Below are 18,916 nucleotides of genomic sequence, written 5' to 3' on the forward strand. Positions count from 1 at the left end.
GGCCGCGCTTCCGGGGGCTGCTTCCGGGCATGCGCAGAGCTGGCCAGGGCGGCCCAGCCAGTCTCCCCTGACCCACTGTCCAGGGTTAGGCTGCAACCTGTCAGCTTCCGAATAGGACCTGTGTTGTCAAGGTCTTCTCCGCTGACTGCCCAGGCTCCCCAGGCCCCTCCTGTGGCATCCGTACCAATGCCCTCCTCCTCATCCTCCAGGCCCTCCCCTTAGCCTTGAACGGTCCAGTCCTGGGAAAGTTCTCCCTTGGCCATCACCACCTGGAACCGTTCAGGGACCTCGGGCCCATGAGCCAGACCGGGTCAACGCAGAGCCCAGACATCCTCAGGGAGGTTCTCCGCTTCCCACCCTGTGTGCCCCCACTCCCCCCCACCTCACCCAACGGTCAAGCCCGGGCTTCAGGGCACCGCGCGCTCCTCCATCTTATCCTTTTGTAGCATTCTCCACCCCTGCACCTCAAAACCCTGTCCCGCTTGTCCAGCCCCCTCCTCTGCTGCCTCCGCTTAGAGAGCCTTCACGTGGGTGGACGGTGAGGAGGGCTGTGGCCTTCACACCAGACGCCCCGAAAGGTGAGGGCTCTCTGAGCAGAGGCATCAGGGTAGAACGCTGGTTCCCAGGGCAGGTGCTCGGAAGTGACCAGGGAGGGAAGGCTAGAGGGGGCATCCCGGAGAGGCGCTGGGTTCCCTGCTGTCCAGGGCGGGTAGACTACGGGGAGGCAGACACAACATGGGGAGCAGCAGCGAGCCCTGCCGGAGCGAGCTCCGGTTGACCGGGTCAGGCTCCTGGACATGGAGGTGAGCAGGGGGTGGATTCCAGGCGGGAGGGCTGCGCCTGTCATAGGAAGAGGTCTTCCCGGCTAGGGAGGGGGCAGCTGGAGAGGGTGGCGAGGTTGGTAAGGGTTCTGCCCATGTGGGGTGGCCGCGGCCGTCGGACCACAGCATCCGGACGGACATCACTGATCAGGCTCCTGAGCCCGAGATCCTAACACTGTCAACATGGAAATCTCCAGCACCTGCAGCTGCAGGCTGCCAGGCACCTCACTGGGACCTCGTGCGCATGTCCAATACTGGCCAATCAGTGCAAATATGGAGAAATGACCAATCAGTGCGCATGCCCAGAACCTGTCAATCAGCATGCAGGTTCAGAACTGGCCAATCAGAGCGCATGATCAGCACAGGCCAATCAGTGCGCATGCCCAAAACTGGCCAATCAGCGCGCACGTCCAGAAGTGGCCAATCAGAACGCATGCCGAAAACAGGCCGTTCAGCACGCATGCCCAGAATAGGCCACTCAGTGCGCATGCCCAGAACTGGCCAATCAGAGCGCATAGCCAGGACAGGCCAATCGATGCGCAGCATCGTTTTAACCGTTTCCTGCTGGAGCGTCAGAACTTCCTGCCTGTGTTGCTATGGTTCCGAGGGCGGGACTATGAAAATGATGTTACTGGGGTCCTTTCTCTGTAAACTCTGAGTGTCCAGCGACTTTGTGTGTGTGTGTGTGTGTGTGTGTGTGTGTGTGTGCGCGCTCCGCGACTTTCTGTGATGTTTCGCAGCCCCCTCCTGTGGTAGTTCCCTGGTTCTCCTCCCATCCAGCCACAGATCCCCGATTCGCGGAAATGACTGTTGTCCTGTGATGGAATTCAGTTTCTCTGGCCAGTAGGTGGCAGTGTGACTCCGCGCACACCAACTACTCCCTCCTCCCCCGCCCGTCCTGCTCAGAAAAAATGGCTCGGGGAAAAGGATAGGACTCATTTCTCTGCCACAAAATGGAGCCTGGCTTCTCAGATTGCCTGGGCCTGGCTGATCTTGAGGCCTCCTTGCTACCTTAGGGGGTGTCTTTGGTGGAAAGATTGTGCCTCCAGGTTCTGCTATTTTTATTTCTCCTTCTCTGAATGGGCTTCAATGGTTTTCCCCAGTTGTTTTGACCCTTCATCAGTATGTTTTTCAGATACATTAGTCACTCAAACCTCACTGTCCAAATTTGGAGGACTGATTAAATAAAATCATCTAAACCACAGTCCCATCACCCATCAATGGCCATTAATAATACTTAGTGATGAATTTTCTGAGTGGTTTTTCATACTTTTAGATGTTTTGTAAACAGGACATTCATATTGCATTACTTCAACATTCTTATAAAAATATTATACGTTGTTATTGATTTTTCTGGAGAGGAAGGGAGAGGGATAGAAAAATCAATGAGAGAGAAACTTCAGAGTCAGCTGTCTCCTGTGTGGCTCCTACTGGCCATCTAGCTTGAAACCAGGCCAAGAGCCCTGCCTGGAATCCCACCTATGAAGAACTGTGATCTCTTGTTTCATGCGTCAGTCCTCAACCAGGAGCGAAACTGGATGACCTCAGCATCTTTTATCCAACTGAGATTTTTCATGTCAGTTACCTTTTGGAAAAAATCACTTGCAAAGATCTGAACACATTAAAACTCATTTCCTCTTCCTCAAAAGTACACACAGTCTAAAAGAGTTAAAATTATATTTAAAGGTTGAGGTAGGAGACAGAAATGACCCCTGACCTGTAATATTCCCTTAGACCAGGGCTATATTTTTCCCATGTTTTTGCTCACGTCTGTATTTCAAGAGCTAAAGAAAAGACTGCCCATTGCAAAAGAAACCATCAACCAAGTGAAAAGACCACCTAAGGCATGGTAAAAAACCTTTGCTAACCACATATGTGACAAGGGATTGATATGCGGGCTGTAGAAAGAGCTCACCAAAGTATTAGCAAAAATCCAAGTAACCCAGGTTTAAAAGTCAGCTAAGGACCCGAACAGAGCTATAGGAGAGGCCAACAAGTCCATGAAAAGATGCTCAAGCTCTCTAGCCATTGGGGAAATGCTCATCAAAACCACATGAAATGTCATTTCATGCCCATTAATGTGTCTGCCACCAAAAAGGCAAGAAGATAAAGATCAGTCCTAGACTTTGGTGTGGTGATCACCTGATAAATGTATATAAATATCGAGTATGTTGTACACCTGAAACTGATGTAATAATTGCATATGAACTATTTCTCAATTTTTTATAAAAGAAAAGGAACAGAAGATTGCTAGCATGGATGTGCAGAACAGGGTAGCCTCGTGCACTGTTGGTGGGAACGTATATTGGTACAGTCACTATAAAAACATTATGTGGGATGAACCAAAAATTATATATAGAAGTACCTTATTGTACAGCACTTCTATTTGTGGGAATATATGCAGAAATAAAAGCAAAGAAAAAGACGACAAAAGCTTGAAAAGGTATGTGCACACGCATGTTCATAGCATTATCTTTTATAATAGCCAAGATAAGCAAGCAACCTAAGTGTCTACTGATGGATGAGTGGACAAAATCTGTCACACATACACAGACTCACATACACACACTCACAATGGAATATTATTCAGCCATTAAAAGGAAGAAATCCTGCCATTTGCAACTATATAAATGGACCTGGAAGGCATTCTGCTAAGGGAAATACTTCAGAGAAGAAGAAACCCTGTATGATTTCACTTATATGTGGGGTCTGAAACAAAGAAAAGCCCTAGAAAAGGAGCTCAGACTTGTGGTTGCCAGAGGCAGAGGTGGGGGAAAGGGAAATTGGAGAAGGTGATCACAAGGTGGAAACTTGAGTTATAAGATCAAAAAGGACCAGGGAAATAATGTACAACAGATTACTGCAGCCAGCACTGCTGTTCCATACATAGCGAGGCTGTTCAGGGAATAAATCCTAAGGATGCTCACCACAGGGAGAACATTCTTTTTATCTATATGTTCTCTTTATTGCAATATTTTGTGAGCAGAGAAGACGGATGCTAGCTAAACCTACTGTGGCAACCATTTCACAGCGTCTGTAAACCACGCCATCACGTGTGATAGAGACGTTCTGTGGTGGACACACAGCAGTGACCTCCGCTGGCCACGTCTGCTTTGTGGGCGGAAGACTCAATGTGACTTGGAGGGAAATCAACGAGGAAGACATATATGATATGGATGCCTTCCTCAAAGACTGTCCCCCGAAACGTGGAAGGTGTGTGTTTGTGCAAGCATGTTTAACCGCCTCGGACTGTTTAGTGTAGATACTGGGAAGCAGAGCTCTGGATTGAAGTGTGAACACGGAACAGGCTCGGTGCCGATGCAGGAAACACAGATCCACTGGCTTGCCCCCCATTGTGTCTTCACACTCACACCAGCACCTATTGGTGTTGTGAAAATACACAGCACATTTCCTGTGACAGTTGTATGTCCAGAAAGAGACCCCATTCTGTCATACATGGTGCCAATCCTTTTCCTGGTGTCATTGTTGTGTGTGTGGTTTGTTGCTGTTTGCCTTTTGGGTATGCCTGTGGCTGTCAGATGCGCGGACACATGTATTTTATGTGGTCAGATCTAGAGGGTCATCTGTTCCCCCTGCGTGGCTTCACTCTTCGGTACAAATCTGACCAGCCCTTCCTAACCTGCCTGTGCTGCTGTTTTCATCCCTGGTTTCGAATTCCATCCCCGGCCCAACTCCCTACTCAGGGAGGACCCAAAGCAAACGAAGGTTCACATCAGAGGGTCTCTCCTCCCAGGCCCAGTGGGCCTTCTCTCTGTGTGACGGACCAGTAACACTAGTACCCGCAGGCGCTCCTCTCTAACCTTCTCCCTCCAACGTGGCTCTGGCTTCTCTCACCTAAATGTTCCACCGCAGATTCCGACTCAGAAGGTCGCCAAGCATGGACATTATTTAAGCTCCACACAGAGGCCGAGTTTACCAAGAAAGAACAGGCCTGTGGGAACAGAACGGTCTGCAGAACAGATGGCAGGGGCCAGGGCAGGTGAGAGAGGGCTTGACTCCAAAGAAGGAGGTGCTGACAAGGCTCCCAGGACAGAGGTGGCTTCCCCGGACCCGGCTTGTCCCACCATTGGGTTTGGCACACGAGGCCTGCACGAAAGCCACTTGTGTGGGGTCTTCTCCCAACTGGCCTGGCCCACGGGAGGCCCACCGCTCCCTGAGCCTGTCCGGTGGGGGCTGGAGTTTACAAATCCCACGGAGATGAGATGAGCCCTCACATCCCCCTCCACTAGTTCCCTCCGGGTGTAAAGGAAATTCCTCAGATGGGAGTCACTGGATGTACAGAAGGAAGTTGTAACCCTCCCGCCATCCTGCCGACATTCCTTCTGTAATGTGGCTGGTAGGTAACCAGCGTGTTTGTGTAAGGACCCTGGGAACTGACTTGCAAACACGCAGAGTGTGGCCTTCAGCCTCCCAGTTCCCAAGACCTGCTGACCTCCAGCCCCGGGGCCTGCACGCTGAGGACCGGCGTGACGCACTCCAGACCATCCTGGACCGGTCTCCAGATGCTTATCGGCGTGTGCCGTGCTGGTCTCCACGTACACCCCTGCCCTGGTGTCCTTGTTCTGCCTTCCTCTCTCTCCTTGTAAATTCTCTGCCTGCTCTGAGCTGCTCACGGGGGAAGGGCTCTGAGACAAGAGGCTCTTCCTAGGAGGCCCACCCGCCATGGACCCCTTTGCTTTCTCACCAGCATCTGTCGCATGAGCTCACCTGGCCACGGTCAGACGATGGGACTTTAAGAAATGCGAATGGCCCTGACCAGTTTGGCTCAGTGGATAGAATGTTGGTCTGCAGACTGAAGGGTCCCAGGTTCGATTCTGGTCAAGGGCATGTACCTTGGTTGCAGACACATCCCCAGTAGGGGTTGTGAAGGAGGCAGGTGGTCGATGGTTCTCTCTCATCGATGTTTCTAGCTCTCTATCCCTCTCCCTTCCTCTCTGTAAAAAATTCAATAAAATATATTTTAAAAAAAGAATAGAAAAAGAAAAAGAAAAGAAAAAGAAATGCGAATGGCCCTGACCAGTTCGGCTCAGTGGATAGAATGTTGGTCTGCAGACTGAAGGGTCCCAGGTTCGATTCTGGTCAAGGGCATGTACCTTGGTTGCAGACACATCCCCAGTAGGGGTTGTGAAGGAGGCAGGTGGTCGATGGTTCTCTCTCATCGATGTTTCTAGCTCTCTATCCCTCTCCCTTCCTCTCTGTAAAAAATTCAATAAAATATATTTTAAAAAAAGAATAGAAAAAGAAAAAGAAAAGAAAAAGAAATGCGAATGGCCCTGACCAGTTCGGCTCAGTGGATAGAGCTTCAGACTGTGGACGGAAGGGTCCCAGGTTTGATTCCGGTCAAGGGCATGTACCTTGGTTGCGGGCACATCCCCAGTAGGGGGTGTGTAGGAGGCATCTGACTGATGTTCCAAATTCTCTATCCCTTTTCCTTCCTTTGTAAAAAATAAATAAATAAAAATCAATGAAATATATATTTTTAAAAAGAAATGCAAATGAGATGGGAAAATGCTGACGTGGACAGGGCCAAATGAAAGAATACAACACCAAGTATAAAACTCTTTGTGTGTGATAAACAAGTTCTAGGGAAAAGTGGGTTATACAGATATGAGGAAACAGACCAGGAAAGTAAAATTGGAAAGCATCTCCCAGTATTCCCTGAGCACGGCTGAGTGCTGGTTCTGCTCTGGGTGGTGAGGGCAGAGGGCAGCCGCCTGCCCTGCCGCCCCTGCTCTCACCGTGGACGACACCCCTGCTCTCCCCGCGGACCCCCTGCTCTCCCCGCGGACAGCCCTGCTCTCCCCGCGGACCCCCTGCTCTCCCCGCGGACCCCTGCTCTCCCCGCGGACCCCCTGCTCTCCCCGCGGACCCCCTGCTCTCCCCGCGGACCCCCTGCTCTCCCCGCGGACCCCTGCTCTCCCCGCGGACCCCCTGCTCTCCCCGCGGACCCCCTGCTCTCCCCGCGGACCCCCTGCTCTCCCCGCAGACCCCCTGCTCTCCCCGCGGACCCCCTGCTCTCCCCGCGGACCCCCTGCTCTCATCGCGGACCCCCTGTTCTCCCCGCGGACCCCCTGCTCTCACACACAGACGCCCCTGCTCTCCCCGCGGACCCCCTGCTCTCGCCCCTGCTCTCGCCCGCGGACCCCCTGCTCTCACACACGGACCCCCTGCTCTCACACACGGACCCCCTGCTCTCCCCGCGGACCCCCTGCTCTCCCCGCGGACCCCCTGCTCTCCCCGCGGACCCCCTGCTCTCCCCGCGGACCCCTGCTCTCCCCGCGGACCCCTGCTCTCCCCGCGGACCACCTGCTCTCCCCGCGGACCCCCTGCTCTCCCCGCGGACACCCCTGCTCTCCCCGCTGACCCCCTGCTCTCCCCGCGGACCCCCTGCTCTCCCCGCGGACCCCCTGCTCTCCCCGCGGACCACCTGCTCTCCCCGCTGACCCCCTGCTCTCCCCGCGGACCCCCTGCTCTCCCCGCGGACCCCCTGCTCTCCCCGCGGACACCCTGCTCTCCCCGCGGACCCCCTGCTCTCACACACGGACCCCCTGCTCTCACACACAGACGCCCCTGCTCTCCCCGCGGACCACCTGCTCTCCCCGCGGACCCCCTGCTCTCCCCGCGGACCCCCTGCTCTCCCCGCGGACCCCCTGCTCTCACACACAGACGCCCCTGCTCTCCCCGCGGACGCCCTGCTCTCCCCGCGGACGCCCTGCTCTCACACACAGACGGTGCTCCTTCTGGTCCACAAGGCACTGCGCCTTCCACCGCAGACTCACACACTCTCAGCATCTGCAGTGTGCCTTGCCGCCCTTATTCCTCAGTCACATAAATAACAGAGCGACTTTCCAAAAGGTACACCCGGGTGTACCAACGGGCGGGGGAAGTCCTGATGGAAAAGGACCCTCACTGCATTTAAAACACACCTGGTGTCTGACGAACCCCCTCTAAGAAACTGACCACAAAACTCTGTTCATGGTCAGTATTGGAGGATGGGACCCTGGGCTGAATAACTATTATATTTTATCCTTCTGCACTCATGTTCCACAGGGAGGTGTGAGTGACGGCCATAATGGAATCATCGATAGTAATAAAAGCACAATGTGCAAACCAATCAAAGGACCGGAGAACAGAACGACCACCCGGAAGACCTTCCAACGACCACACCATGACATACACTGGCCTGCCCAGCCACGCGGGTGCGATGCGATTGGTCCGGGAAGCCCTAACCAGTTTGGCTCAGTGGATGGAGCGTCAGACTGAAGGGTCCCAGGGTTGATTCCAGTCAAGGGCATGTACCTTGGTTGTGGGCACATTCCCGGTGTGGGGGGCAGAAAGGCGTGCAGGAGGCAGCTGATTGATGTTTCTCTCTCAGTGATGTTTCTAGCTCTCTATCCCTCTTCATCTCCCTTCCTCTTTGTAAAAAATCGATAAAAATACACTGAAAACAAAGAAGAGTGGTTGGGGCCCTGGCATTGCTTCGCCATTGCCCTCAGAGGGAGGCCCAGGCCACCAGGCAGCTGTGCTGTGGTGTGCAAGGCTGGCCAGCCACTGCCTTGCAGAGGGAGGCTCAGGCCTGCCAAGGGATCGCACCCCATGCCTGTGGCCCACAGGGGCAGCTCTGCACAGAGAACAAGCCATGGCAGCAGCGGGGGCGGGGCCAGCCGCTGGCAGCCTGGGGAAGGAAAGCCCTAATGGGCCCTGATGGCTGGCCAGGCCTAGGGACCTACCCGAGGGGTCCTGGATTGCAAGAGGGCCCAGGCCGGACTGAGGGACCCTCCCCCATGCAGGAATCCCGTGCACTGGGCCTGCAGCATATACATTAAGGCCGATAAAACCCACAAGGAGTTGGGGAAAGCCAATTAGGACCCGCTGCAGAGAAGCAGAAGTGCTGCTGACCACCCTGGCAGCAGGTGAGAGGAAAAGGCGATCTGGCCGAAACCGGTTTGGCTCAGTGGATAGAGTGTCAGCCTGCGGACTGAAAGGTCCCAGGCTGGATTCGGGTCAAGGGCATGTACATTGGTTGCGGGCACATCCCCAGTGGGGGGTGTGCAGGCAGCTGGTGGATGTTTCTCATCGATGTTTCTAACTCTCTCTCCCTCTCCCTTCTTCTCTGTAAAAAATTAATAAAATATATATATATATATTTTTTTTAAGAGAAGGCAGTCTGGAAGGTAAAGTTCTGAGGTGTGTGTATGAGTTTTCACTTGTGAGCTCCTGAGGCAGCAATGGAGTGCAGGGGGTCTCTAAGGCAGCTGAGGCTGCTGGGACAGGGAAAGTACCTTCCAATTTAGAGAAGACTCAAGTCACTTTTTTCAGGCACAAAGGGCGGGGGAGAGGAGGCCTGGTGTGGAGCACGATGCGCCACTGCCCTCTGCTGTCCACAGAAACTGAAGTTAGCTTTGTAACCACTTTTGCCCAGCCAGGTCTAACCGCCCCGCCCTCCCAATATCCGCTCCCCTGCCCCTGCCCCGCTTCAGGTGTCAAACGCGCAGGTGAGAGATATCAGTAAATTGGAAAGAACCTGCTCACAAATCCCCAAGCAGACTACTTCTCTAGTGCAGTTCTCGGAAGCACAGTAACAGGGCTTAGAAGTCCAGGGGAATCAGGTAAGTTGCTAACAGGACCTCGTGCTGCGCTCAGATGGCAGGGTTTGGGGCGTGAGAGCAGGAACCCAGTGAGGTCGCTGCCAGAGGCTGCTTGAGGTTTGGTCTCAGATCAGGAGGAGGAATGGGAGCAGGAGTGAGGACCCAGCGCTCCCTGAAACCCCTGGTCCTCCACCCTCACTTTCAGCATCCCCTCTGAGGCCCGGGCCACGTCTGGAGCACTGTCTGTGCTCAGTGCCCCCAGGGTCTTAGGGGTGTCTGCTGCCTGCCTTGGGGGCGTGCCCTCTTGTTTGGGGAACAATAATGAACGCACTGAAAAGCAAACAGCCTGGCTTCTAACACCGTGATTCCTTGGAAGCCACGTGCAGGCTCTGTAGCTTCCCTGGGTTCCTCTCCCTTCCTGCTCAGTGAGGGTCCGGGAGGGAGGAGGGGTGGTATGAGCAGGGGAAGACATGGCAGCCCGGGCACAGGTGAGGCTGGCTGCAGTCAGGGCAGGTGTGCTCGGTGCGGCAGAGACCGTCAGGGCAACAGCCTGGGCGATGGATTTGGGAACCTGTGAGAAGTCACCTCACTGCTGCTGTCTTCTCCACTGAATGGAAGAGGGTGCCGGGGAGTGAGGTCGTCATGGAGGTTGGAAGAGGGTGACAGTGAGAGGCAGTGGTCTCCTGTGAGGGTTGACTCTGTGGTACAGAAGAGCTGTCATTGCTAGGGACAGGGGGAGCAGGAGGAGGATGGCGAGAGCATTGGTTAACTGTCCTGCACATGAGGCGGTGGGGAGATTGCCATTCTTGGGTCACAGCACCTGGACATCACTGTTCAGTTCCCTCGGCCCAAAGTTCCCACGCTGTCTACAGGGAAACCTGTGCGGCTGGAAGACTGGCAGGGACCTCACCCGCATTTCCTGCGCGTGCGCAGAACTGGCCAATCAGTGCGCGGCGCCCCCGGGAGCTTCCGGTACGGGCCAAGGGACATCCTGTCTTTGTTCCTATGGCTCTTAGGGCGGGACTAGGAAAGGGGCCTTGTTGGGGCTGTTTTATTGGAGCCACTCGGCGTGTGCTGTGAGTGTCTGTGATGTTTCGTAGTCCGGTTCGCGTTCAGTCACGTGTTCCCGGGCTCTGCGCAGGGAAATCACGGAAATGACATTTTCATTGTGTGTTTGCTCCCGTTCCGTTTCTCTGGCCAGCAGGTGGCAGTGTTGCTCCATGCATCCGAGCTGCTCACCTCCTCCCCCGCCCTTCCTGCTTAGAAAAAATGGCAGGGCACGCTTTCTGCAAAAAATGGTGCTTTGTTTCAGAGACTGCGCAGTGCAGCCCTACCCTTTAAGGGGGGGGGGGGGGGTGGTGCTTTTTCTCCTACCCTAGGGATGTTTGGGGGGAAATTTTGCTATTCCAGGTGTCTGATATTACGCTCCCTATGTGTTATGCTAGGATTTTTATGGTATCACGATTTATATTTAAGTCTTTTATGTATTTTGAGTTTATTCTTTTTTTTTTGTAAATTGGTGGTTTAGTTTCTTTTTCTTTTTCTTTTTTTTCTTTTTTGCCTGGACCCGCCCACTATCCCCAACACCAAATGCTGAATAGATTGTCTTAGTCCCTTGTATGCGCTTTCCTCTTTGTTAAATATTAATTAACCATAATGCCTTTGGTCGACCTCTGGGTTCTCTGTTCTGTTCCCTGATCTATATGTCATATAATTGCCCATGGACACAGATAATAAGATGGTGAACCTTGATGGCAGCTAGGAATGCCAGTGGGAGGGGCAATGGGGAAATAAAGGGAGGACCTCAGTAATACTCTCAACAATAAAGGTTGAAATAAGTATCAACTGATGAAAGCTCTTCAGGTTTTCCATGACTTCACCTTGTCCAGGAGGAGACAATGTAGATTAATTAAAATAAATCCCAGTTTTCCTTGCTTCAAGCTCTGTCCCTTTAAACTTTTATTCTCTTCCTAGTTGTATCTTTTGTTTTTAGTTCCTGTAACCCTCAAAATGTAAAAAACAACAAGGCCAGAAAAACGTCTCTTGCTCTAGCCCAGTGGTCAGCCAACTGCGGCTCATGAGCCACATGCGGCTCTTTGGCCCCTTGAGTTTTAGCAAAGGCCAGCTTAGGAGGACCCTAATTAAGTTAATAACAATGTACCTACTACCTATATAGTTTGTTTAAAAAATTTGGCTCTCAAAAGAAATTTCAATCATTGTATGTTGATATTTGGCTCTGTTGACTAATGAGTTTGCTGACCACTGATCTAGCCAATTTGGCTCAATAGATAGTCTGTGGACTGAAGGGTCCCTGATTCAATTCTGGTCAAGGGTAACAGTTTTGATTCTAGTAAAGAGTACATGCCCAGTTGCAGGCTCGATGCCCAGTGTGGGGCGTGCAGGAGGCAGCCAATCAATTATTCCTTCTTGTCATTTATGTTTCTATCTTCCTCTCTCTAGCTCTCTGAAATCAATAAAAATATATTTTTTGAAAAATAGAATTTCCCTACATTCTTAGATTAAAAACAAAGGATGTCTGTGCCAAAATAATATAACCACACATGCCATTAGTTAACAAGTATAGGAAAAATTATGACTTGCTCTTTGGAAATGATATTTTGTAGAAGATTCAAGGAGCTAAAAAAAAAAAAAAGAAGAACTGAATTTCTATAGTTTCATTTTTTAGTAATTCTGCAGTCATTGTACTTATAACAGGTACAGAGCACTTTTTTGAATAAGACGGCAAAAATACATTTACTTTAAAAAGATGGAAGTTTTTCTTTCAGATAATCTTTTCATTACTATAAGAACAGGTATAGCACCCTAACCAGTTTGGCTCAGTGCACAGAGTGTCGGCCTGCAGACTGAAGGGTCCCAGGTTCGATTCTTGTCAAGGGCATGTACCTTGGTTGCAGGCATATCCCTAGTGGGGTGTGTGCAGGAGGCAGCTGATTGATGTTTCTCTCTCATTGATGTTTATTTTTTAAAAAATATATGTTTACTGATTTTTTTTTACAGAGAGGAGGGGAGAGGGATTGAGAGTTAGAAACAAAGAAATAGTGACAGAAAACTTCCCCCACCTGGGGAAAGAAATAGACTTACAAGTCCAGGAAGCGCACAGAACCCCAAACAAAAGGAATCCAAAGAGGACCACACCAAGACACATCATAATTAAAATTCCAAGAGCAAAAGACAAAGAGAAAATATTAAAAGCAGCAAGAGAAAAGCAGGTAGTTAGCTGTAAAGGAGCACCCATACGATTGTCAGCTGATTTCTCAACAGAAACCATGCAGGCCAGACGGGAATGGCAAGAAATATTCAAGGTGATGAATAGCAAGAACCTACAGCCAAAAATACTCTACCCAGCAAAGCTATCACTCAGAATCGAAGGCCAGATAAAGAGCTTCACATATAAAAAAAGCTAAAAGAGTTCATCACTGCCAAACCAGAATTATATGAATTGCTGTAGGGGGTTCTTTAGGAAGAGGAAGAAGATAAAGATAAAAATTATGAACAGCAAATATGTAACTATCAACAAGTGAATCTAAAAGCCAAGGGATTTAAAAAACCTGATGAACAATATTAACTGGTGAATATAATAGAATCAGAGGTATAGAAGAGGAGTGGACTGACGATTCTCAGGGAAAAGGGGAGTGAGGGTGCGGGAAGAGACTGAACATAAACTGTGCACCTGTGGATGAGGACAATGGGGGGTGGGGAAAGGGCAGAGGGTGGGGTGGGAACCTGGTGGAGGAGAGCAATGGAGGGGGGAGGGAAAGGAACATTTGTAATAATATGAACAATGAAGATTTATTTAAAAAAATAAAAATATAGGTTTCTGGTTAAAAGAGAGAGAGAGAGAGAGAGAGAGAGAGAGAGAGAGAGAGAGAGAGAGAGAGAGAGTTAGAAACATTGACTGGGATGTGCCCGCAACCAAGGTGCATGCCCTTGACCAGAATCGAACCTGGGACCCATCAGTCTGCAGACTGATGCTGTATCCACTGAGCCAAACCGGTTAGGGCTCTTTTTAAAAATTATATATATATATATTTTTAATTTCAGAGAAGAAAGGGGAGGAAGAGATAGAAACGTCAATGATGAGAGAGATGCTCCGTACTGGGGACCGAGCCCACAACCTGGCATGTGCCCTTGACCAGAGTCGACCCCAGGACTCTTCAGTCTGCAGGCTGACACTCTATCCACTGAGCCAAACTGGCTAAAGCTCATCGATGTTTCTGACTCTCCCTTTCCCTTCCTCTGTAAAAAAAAAAAAAAAAAAAAAAAAAAATAAGTAAAATATATTAGAAAAAATAAGAACATGTATAGTAACTTGGCAGTGTTGGGAACCTTAGCTTTGAATTTATTTTTTATTTTTAAAATATATTTTTATTGATTTCAGAGAGGAAGGGAAAGGGAGAGAGAGAGAAACATCAATGATGAGAGAGAATCATAGATCACCTGCCTTCTGCACACCCCCCACTGGGGATTGAGCCCACAACCTGGCATGTGCCCTCGACTGGAATGGAACTTGGGACCCTTCAATCTGCAGGCCAATGCTCTATCCCCTAAGCCAAACCTGCTAGGGCTGAGTTTATTTTTAGTGTGTGGTGGTCCTGAGATGGCCCAGTGTATTCATATTTATCATTTCATTCCTCTCCATTCTCCCTTTCCTGTCTGCGGGTCTGTGCATAAAGGAAATCTGAGAGACCATGTAGACCTCAGGATATCAAACTCTGTCGAAGCAAATTAACCCTTTCCTGGAATGAATTCCCATACTTGACTCTCCTTAAAACTGTGGAAACAGCAGGCCCAGAAAAGAGAGGCTTAGAGAGAATCATTAGGGAAGGATGGTAGAACCTGAACTTGGAGGGAGTTCTCTGGAGCCCCACCCCAAGGCCCTCCAGGAGAACTACAGGAAGAAAATATTAGGGAAGAACTGCATGTCCAGTGAAAGGAAGTTCTATGGGAAAGAAGTTGTCAGTATAAATGCATTCAGATTATTTGTGTACGTTGGTCTGTAAAATGAAACTTTGGTTAAAAAAATTATATGACTTTCTTCAGTTATGGGAGGCCTGCCAAAGCAGCATTAGCAGGACTTGGGGAAGAGACAGACCTTTGCAGTCAGATCAGGCTAGCCCAGTGGTCGGCAAACTCATTAGTCAACAGAGCCAAATAGCAACACTACAAGGATTGAAATTTCTTTTGGGAGCCAAATTTTTAAACTTAAACTTCTTCTAACGCCACTTCTTCAACATAGACTCACCCAGGCCGTGGTATTTTGTGGAAGAGCCACACTCAAGGGGCCAAAGAGCCACGTGTGGCTCGACAGCCGCGGTTTGCTGACCACGGGGCTAGCCTCATACACACTGCCCACTGTCAGGTGACCATGTTCCCAATCCCAATAGCATGTCATTCATTGGGCCCATAAATAAGAATTCCCTGTATTCTTTATGCACCCAGACACTCATTACATGACCCAAACCAACCCTCTAAGGTGGCCGGCTAGGCTGACTAGTTTTTATTTTTATTTATTTATTTTAAAAATATATTTTATTGATTTTTTTCACAGAGAGGAAGGGAAAGGGCCAGAGAGCTAGAAACATCCATGAGAGAGAAACACCTACCAGCTGCCTCCTATACAGCCCCTACTGGGGATGTGTCCGCAACCAATGTATATGCCCTTGACCGGAATTGAACCTAGGACTCTTCAGTCTGCAGACCAATGCTCTATCCACTAAGCCAAACTGGCTTCGGCAAGGCTGGCTAGTTTTTAAACACTGCACCAAATCACTTAAGGATGCGTTGTAGAACAAAAGTTCTATGAAGTGGCCGAAACCGTTTGGCTCAGTGGATAGAGCGTCGGCCTGCGGACTGAAAGATTCCAGGTTCGATTCCTGTCAAGGGCATGTACCTTGGTTGCGGGCACATCCCTGGTGGGGGCTGTGCAGAAGGCAGCTGGTGAATGTTTCTCTCTCATCGATGTTTCTAGCTCTCTATCCCTCTCCCTTCCTCTCTGTAAAAAAAATCAATAAAAGAGAAACCAAGATGGTGGCATAGGGTAGACACGCAAATGCAGCCTACCACAACAAATTTGAATTTAGAACTGGAAAACGGGAGGCATTGCCCTGAAGCACTGGACGGCTAGCTGAGAGGAGGCTCTGCCATCTGGGAAGGAGAGAGAAGGCACGCCGACCCTCAGAAACTGAAGGTACAGAGAACTGTACACGCGAAAAGGCGCTGGCTTACTCCTGGCACGCGGAGAGGATTGGCCTAGATTGCTGCGGGCGTACTCCTGGCGCATGAAGAGGCCAGGCCGGGCTGAGTTTGCTCCTGGCTTACTCCAGGCACGTGGAGAGGGCGGACAGCTAATGTGCGGCTGGCTTTCTTGTTAGAGAGGAAAACAGAACCACCCTATTGCTCTGATAGCCAGCCCCAATCAGGGAGAGGACAGACTGTCAGGCAGCGGACAGAGATCTCTCAGAGGTGTATGAAGCCAGAGGCCATTACTGCGGGACTTGGGGAGGAGCCTACAGGAAAACAAAGCTTGTCTGCACCACCCGAGACTCCGTCCCATCCAAGCTGAGCACAGAAGCTCTCCCAGAGGCTGGCTTTCTCTAAGGAGGGACTGGCCAGAATCCAAAGCTTGTCTGCGCCTTTACCAAAGAGGTGCGTGAGCCTGCAACCAATCTGGTGAGACTCACCGCGAACAGGAGTTTTCTAAGGTGAGACTGACAGGGAACCAAAGATTGCCTGTGCCACCCCGAGACTCTGCCCCATCCAAGCAGAGTACAGAAGCCTTCTTAGCTGAGATACTGCTGATCCTCACAGCCAATTGGCTTGGAGATCAATGCTTCTTAGTGATAAGCAAGGCTTAACAACAAGACTGCACACACAGCCCACAAAGGGCTACACCAAGACGGTCTGCCACAGGTAACTGGGAAGGCTGTGCTACTGGGCTCTACCAGAACACCTAACACAAAACTATTCCATCAAATCAGGAAAACAACTAAAATGCAGAAAAGAGGCAGGACACAAAGAAAGGAGATGGAGGAAAAGAAAAGAATGGACATTGAGTTCAAAACTACTGTTATAAGGCTTTTCAATAATATCCTAAAAAAGGCCGATAAAATAAATGAGACCTATAAGGATATGAAAAGGGATCAACTAGAAATAATAAGGGATCAACTAGAAATAAAAGGATTAACTAGAAATAAAGAAAACATTGTCTAAAATAAAAAATATTACACAGAGTCCTAAAAACAGATTGGAAGATCGCAAGAATCAAGTCAAAGATTTAGAACACAAAGAGCCAGAGGACACTCCTCTGCAGAAGCAAGAAAATAAGAGAATCCAGAAAGTTGAAGATAGTGTAAGAAACCTCTGGGACAATTTCAAGCGAACCAACATCAGAATTATGGGGATCCCAGAAGAAGAGAGAGAGCAAAATACTGAAAGAATACTGGAAGAAATAGTGACAGAAAACTTCCCCCACCTGGGGAAAGAAATAGACTTACAAGTCCAGGAAGTCCGCAGAACCCCAAACAAAAGGAATCCAAAGAGGACCACACCAAGACACATCATAATTAAAATCCCAAGAGCAAAAGACAAAGAGAGAATATTAAAAGCAGCAAGAGAAAAGCAGGTAGTTACCTATAAAGGAGCAGCCATATGATTGTCAGCTGATTTCTCAACAGAAACCATGCAGGCCAGATGACAATGGCAAGAATTATTCAAGATGATGAATAGCAAGAATCTACAGCCAAAAATACTCTACTCAGCAAAGCTATCACTCAGAATCGAAGGCCAGATAAAGAGCTTCACAAATAAAAAAATTTAAAAAAGCTAAAGGAGTTCATCACCACCAAACCAGAATTATATGAATTGCTGAAGGGGGTTCTTTAGGAAGAGGAAGAAGATAAAGATAAAAATTATGAACAACAAATATGTAACTATCAACAAGTGAAACTAAAAACCATGGGAATTAAAAAATCTGATAAACAATATTAACTGGTGAATATAATAGAATCAGAAGTATGGAAGGGGAGTGGACTGAGCATTCTTGGGGAAAAGGGGAGTGCGGGTGCGGGAAGAGACTGAACAAAAAATGTGCACCTATGGATGAGGACAATGGGCGATGAAGAAAGGACAGAGGGTGGGGTGGGAACTTGGTGGAGGGGAGCAATTGTGGGGGGGGGGAAGAGGAACACATTTCTAATAATCTGAACAATAAAGATTTATTTAAAAAAATTAAAAAATTAAAAAATCAATAAAATATATATTTTTAAAGAGTGCAGCCTACCTGCACTCCAGCCCCTGCTCTCAAACACAGACTGTGCTGCTTCTGGATCATAGTTCACTGCATCTTCAACTTCAGACTTATACACATTTTCAGTAGTTTGCAGTATATCTCCCTTATTTGTTCAGTAGTAAAACTAAAAATCTACAAATGACTTTCCAAAAGAAATAACTGAGTTTAAAAAGAGGAGGCTGAAGTCCTGATGCAAAATGAGCCTTAGTATATTTAAAATGCTCCTTGTGTTTAAAAAAATAAATAAATAAAAAATAAAATAAAATAAAATGCTCCTTGTGTTTGATGAACAGTCTCTAAGAAATTGATCACAAAACACTGTTAATGGTCAATATTGGGAGATGGGACTGTGGTTTGAATTATTTTATTTTTATTATGTTTCCTAAACATTTCCTAGTGAGGTTTGAGTGACTCATTATTGAACACTATATTGAAAAAAGCTCATAAAACCCAAAGAAAGTTGGGGAGTCCTAACTGGTTTGGCTCAGTGGATGGAGTGGAGGGTCCAGGGTTCAATTCCGGTCAAGGCATGTACATTGGTTGCGGGCACATCCTCAGCTGATCCATGTTTCTCATTCCCTATCCTTCTCCCTTCCTCTCTGTAAACAACCAATAAAATATATATTTTTTTAAAAAAGCAAGTTGGGGAAAGCCCGTGACTATGGCCTTCTGGGGAGCATGAATACAAATTGCTAAGTAACCTAGGAAGGACCTTGGTAGAAGAGTCCATTTGAAAAACGACGTGTTTCTGTTCACAGAGGGAAATTGCACACTGGCCACTGAAGGAACAACTGGGCCCCAAGAGCTGCCTAGCTCTTTCGGTGTGGGAAGACAGTGCCCACGGAAAGGGCTGCTGGCCAGAGAAACGGAGGGGGGGGGCATTGTGGAGGAACAGCCGTGGTTTCTGCCAGGGGCCGGGGGAGACGGAGGGACCAGGCCCGGGAAGGCTGACCGGATCGCGAGGAGGGTCCCTAATGGAGGGACCGCGGAAAAACTCGGGGGAAGTGGCCCTCGGAACCCTAAACACGGAGACCTGTATCCTAAACATGGAGACCTGTAGCCTAAACACAGAGACCAATGGAACAGGCGCACAGGAATGACATAAGCAAGAGCCGGATTTGCGCGCTCATTGGCGGGTTCTGGGCATGCGTGTTGGTGCGCAGTGAGGTTTCTGCTAG

General features: G+C 49.3%; 1 long non-coding RNA gene across 1 annotated transcript in view; it reads right to left on the minus strand.

Annotated features, from left to right (window-relative positions):
- LOC311615758 overlaps positions 1-18,916 on the minus strand; it is a 62,528-nt gene that overhangs the window by 16,109 nt on the left and 27,503 nt on the right. The gene's annotated exons all lie outside the window — the stretch shown is intronic.

The sequence above is a fragment of the Pipistrellus hanaki genome (genome assembly GCF_964339955.1).
Source record: "Pipistrellus hanaki genome assembly, chromosome: X".
Lineage (NCBI taxonomy): Eukaryota > Metazoa > Chordata > Mammalia > Chiroptera > Vespertilionidae > Pipistrellus > Pipistrellus hanaki.